The 9,103-nt window shown below is 40.3% G+C and overlaps 1 protein-coding gene across 6 annotated transcripts in view; it reads left to right on the forward strand.

Moving 5' to 3' along the window:
- Nucleotides 1-9,103, forward strand: part of TSPAN4 (tetraspanin 4) — a 398,612-nt gene that overhangs the window by 286,816 nt on the left and 102,693 nt on the right. The window lies entirely within an intron of this gene.

Raw genomic sequence — 9,103 nt, forward strand, 5'->3', positions numbered from 1 at the left:
CACTCCTGGTTCTCAATATAGGAAAGTCAAACATTAGATGAACTTCAGTCATTTAAGTTCATCTGTATTGAAATAGTAGTCCACAGCCACATTAAACTCAATTAAATGGTGTACTGAAGATAAACCACCATAAAATCACCTCATCACCTGCTCAGGACTGTAGTTCAAGAGTTAACTTTGAACATCTGCCTGTTGGGCTGCGAGTGTTAAATACTTTGCAGAAAAAATGTAGTATAGCTGGTAGGTATCGGATCAGGCTTCTTATTACTTTGCTTGTATTCCAGCTGCAGTGGATCTCAACACAATTGAATTTGTCTGGAGTGGAGGTACACTGCACATACGTATATGTACACACACATTTGCACTATAGCTGGCTTTATGTTGGCACGGAATGTTTTGCTGAAAATAAATGGTAGCTATACTATGTAAATAAAATATGCAGAGGAGAGGGTAAGATCTAATTGCCTTGGAAAACTCAAATTTTCGGGCACATTTTAATGTTTCAGGATATAATAATTTACTCTGGCATCCTGTCATTGTGTCTTCACTATATGCATTCACTGTGTTCCAAATAAGATCAAAGAAAAGCAAATCCCTATCATCCTTCAGTTAAATAAATATTTAATTTGAGAAGAATAGGACAAACAGTGCATTGAGCATGTCATTCAGTCTGAATCTGATGACCTGACCTAGTTCCTTGTTTGCACAAAGTTCTACTTATGGAGCATCCTAAATTACAAATGTTCTTCACTTGAGAAAACTCTTCAGTGCAGTATCATGTTAAGTACAACAAAATAATACAGCTCATATGAGATGAAGGTGTCTTCAGGGACTCATAGAACAATGTCTGCCATAACATAGACTCTCTGCCCTTCCTTTAGTTCTAATCTGCTCTTGCAAATAGATTGAAGGAAGTTTGAGTGTTTGCGTACCAGCCAGGTAAATTACAACCTCTATTTACAGCTGGCTCTTTCAAAATGCTTGCTTCAGCTCATGCATCTTTATCTTAGAAGATTCTCCAAGTGATATTTTCTTCGTATTTATAGCAGAATATAAAGTAACTTTTCCAGCTGTGGCTGTATAAAATATTTCATGTGTGGTAGAAAAGCTGTCTCACTTGTGCAATAATCGGCGTTGGACATTACTGAGTGTCATAATCCTGGTACTTGTGGTGTCTCTCAAGCAGTAACAGCCATTGTTGTCAAAACCATTCTGAATCCACAGTATGTACATAGAAAACCAAATGGCTGGTAACTGCCCCATAAATTTTATGTCGATTGTCTTTATGTTAGTGTTTAACATAAGGGGAAAAGCTCAAAATACTGGAATATTGTATATTGGAATATATAACTGGAATGAACAGTTCTGTGTTTTGTCAGTTGCTTATTCTAGCACCTAGTAGAGCATCCACATTGTTTCTAGAAAAGCTTTTGCTTTGGTAGGATGTGCAGTAGAAGTCAGAGCTTGTCTGAATTCTAGCTTCTGTATAGACCCTTACAGCTGACATTTCTTAAGGACTGATGGAAGAGAGAGGAAGGAGCCTAGTGAGGGCAATGTCAGTGTAGCAGCACAGTTTGTGAATTCCTGAGGGGACCTTTGGGGATCATCAGTAGAGGGAGTAAGGAGAAGTGCTTGGTTACACAGCAGTGTAACTGGAGAAGCTTTCCACTCATTAATCAATGTACAAGCAATGTCCACTTTCACATAGGTGAGACAGTAAAATATAGAGCCAAGAAATTCAACTGCATCACAAGAATGCTTCCATCAATAAAATATTGCAAAGATAAATAGCTTTAAATTCTCCTGAAAAATCTATTAATAGGGTTTACTTTTAACTGAAGCATTGATCTTCATTTCTTTAGGAATGAATTGTCACAGCCTAAAAGTCCATGTAAGTGTGCAGTGTGTATAATGAGATACAAAATATACATCAAAAACAAATACTGTATCCACCCTCTAGATCTTACCTGTTGTCTGTTAACTTCTTTTGTCTGTTAACGCTGTTTGTGTCCTGATTATGGGTGCAACTTCATAGTGATTCTTACACAGGTTAAGATCAGTCAGTGAGGAAACTCCATGGAAAAACTGCACGCACCACCAAAAAAAAAAAATTATAACAAGCTTCCACTTGATTCCGCTACCCTCAGAGGCAGAGTAACATCATAAAGTGTAGCCTGCTTCTCTGAATGTTATTCATAGAAAAATATCACAACTCTTCACATTCTGTTATATACTGTGTATAAAAACATGCCTATTTTAATTTGGATTTTCTCCTCCTCCTCCATCAAAGGAAAACTAGATTTTTGACAGCCTCTTCTTTTTACCTACTTATTAAAATACTTTAGCAAACTTGAACACTGTTGTAAACAAACTCATTTAAGCCTGTCTTCTCCTGATAAGGATTAACACAAGCCAGACATTCGTTCTCTGTTCGCAGCTTCCTGAGAAAGTCGTCTTTGTGGCAGACCTGTAAACCAGTGATTCAGGCTGCAGGGTGCTGTATCTCCCACTGCATTCTCTAAGACTCAAGTCTGTAAACCCACTCCTGCTTCTGCAGAACTATATAGAGTATTACCTTTATCTTTTTCAAGAACAAAGTGGATCTATCAGCAGCCCAAGCCAATAGAAAAAATATTGAACAAATAAATCCAAGCAGAACATAATTATCTGGAAGGCAGCACAAATCCAGGGATCTGAAGGTGTGTGTGTATGTGTGCATCTGTCTATCTATCTAATCTGTCTCTGCACAAGCATTCACAGGTGGCTCCCTTCTGAATGAGCTGAAACTGTTGAATGGCCTTCATGTGCAGCACATTGAAATGCTCAGGCTGAGGAAGTTTGGACTCTTCTTGGAGAAGAGAAAGTTGAGTGTAGACCTCACAGCAATGTTCCAGTATCCGAAGGGGACCTGCAAGGAAGCTGGAGAGGGATCCTTTGTTAGGAACTGTAGTGATAAGACAAAGAGTAATGGGCTCAAACTGAAAGAGGAGAAATTTAGGCTAGGTAAAGGTGTTGAGGCACTGGAACAGGTTGCCCAGAGAGGTTTTGGATGCCCCATCCTTGGCAGTGTTCAAGTCCAGGTTGGATGAGGCATTTAGCAACCTGGTCTAGTGGGAAGTATTCCTGCCCATGGCAGGGGGGATGCAACTGAATGTTTAAGGTCTGTTCCAACCTTTAAAATTCTGTGATTATTACAGTCAATTATTGACCTTGTCAGTTCTGCAGAGGCAATGTGGATGCAGGATAGCAGCAGGTGAGAAGGCTGGTAGGTGTACCTGGGCATCTCTTGATCATTAAAATGTGAATAAAGGGCTTAAACATTTCACATAAACTAAGCCTTGATGTTAATCACCCAGTGCAGTGTGTTTCCATATTGTAGTGCGAGTTCCAGTATCCCTCAGCAGCAGTTGAGGCAAAGCTCAGGAGCCCTCTGGACACAGAAAACAAACAGTGAGGTGGGCTGAGTCATCTTTCTGATATCAGTGGTGTAGCAGATTGGCCACTCCAGGGAGCTAGAGCTCCTCCATCACTCCTGTTGTCCTGGAAAAAAATCCTGCTGAGAAAGAATATGGATAAGGGGAAGGCAAGGAAATAGCCAGGAAATTTTACTAAATGCAGTTCGTTTTGTGTTGCTTGATCTTAACAGTGCAATGGCTTGGAACTCCCACCCAGAAGTTAAGTGTGAGCAAGAAAACTGTGTTGCCTTTGTATGCTGGCAGACCCATGTGTCTTCAGTAGCAACTTTCTTTTTAAATCTGAAGGACTAAGGTCACTAGAACCCTTCTCTAAGGTGCCTTTGTGGAACTTTTCAATACTTTCAAGTCTCTAACAAGCTCTTCAAGGCACTCTAGAGATGCGTCAGTGAAAGTACAAATCCAGTAAAATAAGTGGGAAAAAAACTGGATTTAATTAGAAGTTGTAGTGAGAAGGTAACCAGCCTACATTATATTCTGTAAATAATTGCTTTTATCCGGAGCAGTCATCCTCTTAGGACAATGAAATTCCAGATAAATTGTATGGGACAGACAGAAGCAAAGGTTTTCTTGCTGTTTTACACTTTCAAGAAGTGTGTGATAAGTTGTTGATCTGAGAAGAGAGTGAAATGGTTAGAATCAAGCTCTCAAAACCTAATTCAAACCTTCTGACCACTGCTTTCTTTTGGTGCAGCAGAGCAGCACCTTCTCTGGGGTGAGTTGCAAAGGGGCTAGAGCAAGTCCAAACAGCCTGGAAACCTCATGCATAGACTGTAGGACAAGGAACATGGAGGCCACCAAAGGGAGGCGCTGCTAAGCAGCATTCTGCAACATGGCCCCTTAAAAATGCCAGGAAGATTCCTTACTCACTGATGACAGCAGAAGGCATAAATTGAGGCATGAAAGACTCTTTGTTCACTGAGCAGATGGAAATGTTTGGCCATTTTGTGGATTTCTTCTTGCAGTCTGGACTGGAATTACCCTTGTTTTTGTACCATCCAGCATTAATGTTTCCCAGAGTTGCCCCTTAAACAAAGCAAAAATACTCTACAGCATATTAGCAGTGTGAGCATATCACAGTAAATGGTTTTATACATAATACAACATGGTCATTAGCCAGCTGTGCACATAAAACATCAAGTGGAGGCAGCAGGATGCAAACCAGGTTCTTCAGCTCTGAAGGCATTAGGCACAGAGGGCTGAGGGAGCTCTCCCAGCCCATGTGTTGCAATGGAGAGTGCTTTTCCATCTGCACTAGTCATCCTTCTCCAGGGTGTTTTACAACACTGCAAAATGCCTATAAGCCATGGGCTAGCTCCGTGAGAGCAAACTAATTACACAGCAGGCAATAACTCCTCTGTGATAATCATAGATTTATTGGCCATGATAAGTTTTAAGCCTTCCTAAATTACTGCCAGTCAGATTTGGACAGGTTTATATCTTGTGATGTACCACAGTTAGAAACATCTCACACTGGCCTAGCCTAATGTCTGATTCTACCTGCTCATCATATTACTGTATTTCTATATAATTAGAGAAAGAGAAAATATTTGACAATATAGCATAGAAGGATTTTATTAGCAAAAGTTTATGGCCACAACTTTTATTGGCTAAAGTTTATATCCACACCAAGTTACGTATGTCATCCTTAACAAGGGCAAGTAAAACTTGTATATTGTGCCACATACACTGTCATGTATTCAGAACATGCCTCAGGACCATTTCTGTTTTAGTGTCTGCATTGCCTCTTTGACAGTGGAAACAGAAAGACATGGGCGTGATGGTCCTGAAAGCTCCACTGGTGAAAACACAGCAAGACACTGATGTGGGCTCCCCATTCTCTTTGCTGCCTATGTATTTGGTAGGTCTAGGAGTACCTGGTAAGGACTAGTGTATGCCATGGTGACTGGCTGGTTCTGAAGAGTGAAGTTGTATTTTCTGTTGTGCAGTGGGAGGATAGAACCAGGCAAGTAGATAAGTTGATGATGTTTGATAGACAGATTTTCCACTGCTATTTTGTCTTGGTCAGTTATTGCTTACAGTTGAATTGCAAAGAGTCAAGGAGATTTGTTGCTGTTGTTGTGAGCTCGGTGTAAATTGAGGGAGCAGTTAAATAGCATAAGCAGATTAACATCTTTTCAGGGGCAAAACAATTTCTTGATAAATACCTGTAAGCAATTAAGAGTGCATCAGTTTTCTATAAGGCCTAACCATAGCTACTGTGAAGGAAATGAAGCAAAGGCTTTGTTCTTCTTTAAGGAGTACAGATGATTCGCCTTTCCCAGTTTACACTGTCAGAGCTTGTGCAGTGCAAGTGAAAGAGGAGAGTTCCAGATTTCTGGAACATCTGAATCCTAGACTTCACCCTAGTATGAAATAAAGGTGGAGTTTCCTAACCTTCTGCTATGCAAGGGCTCTTGTTTTCACACCTGAACTGCAGTGGAGTTGGGCTGGGTGGAGTATTTAAGTTTATTTCAAGCAAATACCCCTCTTTCTCTTGAGAGAAAGAACAAACCCTTGGAACTGCAGTTTCATGTCAGTCTCTGAGATACCTATGCTATATGGGATCACTGTAAGAGGGAGAAGAACACAAAGCAGGAGCTGGCTCAGAGATTCAGCAAACATCAGCAAGCTGCCAAGTGATCATTTTAGTGCTGCAGTTGTTTGTCTCTGCAACATTTCAAGGACACCCATCAGAAAAGCTTGATGGGGAAAAATCCTTTCAAGAAGGGGAATTCTGTGGTGGCAGTTTCATTTGGAAGAGGAGACAATGCAGTATTTCTTTCATAGGAGAGAGAAAAAGCAGATTTGATAATAAACGGTTCCTATATTTACTCTGTTACATTACCTTTTGTGAAGCACTCCCATTTAATGTTATCTCCTATCAGAATCTGCCTAAAAACTCTATAGATGCCTGAAATGGAGTTTACTGTGCGTTCACTGTATTTTTGTATCTGTTCTCTCTTCCCTTGAAAAGATAATGACAATAGTGAGCAGCTTTACAGTAGGAAAGCTGTTGTGCTTTCTCATTGTAATGGCAATATAGGAAAAGCATTCGAGAAGGGTAAAACAAATGGCCTTTTTTATTTAAAGGGTAGTGAATACATTCCCCCTTATCAGTGGTAACAGGTACTGCTTAGAGAGATTTCCTAGTTGAATGGAATGTTTCCAAAGGACATGAATATGACTAAGTTGTAACCCAGTGTTCCCTGAAAACTTTCAGCCCACAGGGTTTGCATTATTCTTTCTGTTTTACCCTATAATACCTCTCCTTTTCCTAGAATCGATGGGCTGTTATGTTCTCATATAACAATGTCCTTTCAAAGCCTGTGATCATCTGACCAACCAAATATTTGTGGCAGAACCATTTAATTTCAAAGAACTTGTACACAGAGTCATAATTCAACCCTGGTTCACTTGTGTTTTGGCTGAGGCAAGGGCTTTTCTCAAAGCACCAAGTGATACGAACTTTTCTTCCCTCAGTCCTGCTCTCTTCAGATGCTTGTTCTGATGCTGTCACCTCTGCATTAGCTGGTGAGTGCTGAAATAGAGCAGAAATAATGTGGTGCTTTACTGTGGCAACTTTACATATAAATAACTCACAATTGGAGAGGTTATTACCTGACATTATACATTCAGTTGCACTGTAAGTATATGCTCTTGGACATTTTCCCACAGCAGTTCTGATGGGAGTGGGGTAATGGTACTATTTTGGTTTGTTTTTTCATGCAGATGTGGAATTTGCACAATAGAACTACTACAAAGAGTAGTTTTTCAGATATTATAGCTACACACTCTCAGGTTTGCTTGCAGTTATGGGAAGGGAGTTGCAAATCTGCAAATTTTGTAGTCTTGGGGCCAAGGACTATAAAAGATTGATTTGTGTTGTGAAGAGTGCAGTCTTTGCTATTGATCTTGGTGCAATGTCCTTGTTGGCAAACCAAGAGAGTATAAGACTCCTCTCTTAAAGTAGGCAGTGGGCTGGGTTAGGTCTGCTTAGGATCACTGGATGATAATTCACAATTAATTGTCTTGTAAACCCCTTTTTGCAGAGTACAGGCAATGTCTTGCTACTGCTAAACTGGTTAATCATAGATGAGTAAGAATCTGGGCAAGTAAGCTTCCAGAGGACACTGACATCCTATTTTATACAGCTACTGACTTCTTCTGATGCTGGAAAAGGAACAAAGACTCCTTTCAGAGCAGCAGAGGAATCAGCTGGTTTATCTGTAAATTCTGGGACTTATCCTATTCAGACCTTGTCTATGCCTCATCACACGCTCATTTTTCTGTATCACATTTGCCTGGGCAGCTACTTCAGTGTGCAGCAGCTGTCTCCATCCTGCTGTTCATCCCTGTCAACCCAAGCAACCTTCTCCTCAAACCCAGTTCTGCCTTTCAAGGGTCAGGAGCTGCTGCTGAAATATCCTTTCATAATCGTCAATATCCTCTTATTGCATCTCACTGTACTAACAATTTAGCCTGGGCTTTTGCATACTGAGCTTGCTGAGATACCAAAAGCGGAGATTATGGGGCACCATGTGGCAGTGGTAGCAGCAGTGACTGCAAATAGCTTTTGACTCCATATCAGGCCCTGTGCAGAGGCAGATGGTTAGGAGCAGTTCAGGCAATATTCAGTTTTCTCGAGAGGAAAAGATGGTCATCCTGATTCCTGTTTGTGTCCTGTGGTTTGGGAACAGTTCACATAGCCACAGACACACAAACACCTCATCGCAGGTCCTAGAGACTTGGACTGGCAGTGCTAGAGTTTGCAAAAGGAGAATTACAATTTGTCCCCAAAAATATTTCCTTAGTAAGTCAGTCTGCTAGATTTCACAGAAGTTTTCCTTGCTGCCACAATACTGTGTCATTGAAAATATTCCAGAACAGCTTTATTTTATGTCTCTACACCCCAGCTCTCAGCTCCAGTTTGGTACAGGCACAGACTGCTAATTCATGGCATTATTGCCAGCTCTGTTGAGGCCCAGAGTCATCAGTGATGAGGGTGTAAAACAAAGCAATCAGGCAAATTTCAAATTCTGTATTAGAGCAGGAATAAAAAAAGGGAAGCATGTGGTTTTTTATTTCTCGCATTATGATATTTTACATTAATTTTAATTATTCCCTTTTCTTTTTTGCCTACATCCATTTCAAAAATGTGGTAGGGATGAGTGACAGCCCCAGTATGCTGTGTTGGAAAGGGCTGGGGTAATTAAGAAAACAGATTAATTGAAGCTTCTGGTCATTGGAACAGCTGCCAGTGTAACTAGACTGAAAACCCTGAAGTACCATCTTTTTAAATAATCAGAAAACTTATTGAAGTGCTAAAAAATGTCCTGGGCCTGAGTTGAACTTCTTTGTATTTGATGAAAGATTGACTCAAATTGGACTGTGACGGTGTCTTAGTTCCTTTGTTTGCTTTAAGAGTAAACATTAATCTCATTTATCCAGACCATTTATACTTTGCTTAGGAGTGTGTTTGGCTGACCCCTCGCTGTCCCTTGTATTAAAGCAATGCTTATTAAATCAAGTGTGATTGTATTAGAACAAGAATATTTAGACAGAATAGCCCTTGACATTAATGTTCCTTATCATATGAAGGCTGCTTATTAATTTTGACTGAATGTGTA

The sequence above is a fragment of the Geospiza fortis genome, unplaced genomic scaffold (genome assembly GCF_000277835.1).
Source record: "Geospiza fortis unplaced genomic scaffold, GeoFor_1.0 scaffold66, whole genome shotgun sequence".
NCBI lineage: Eukaryota > Metazoa > Chordata > Aves > Passeriformes > Thraupidae > Geospiza > Geospiza fortis.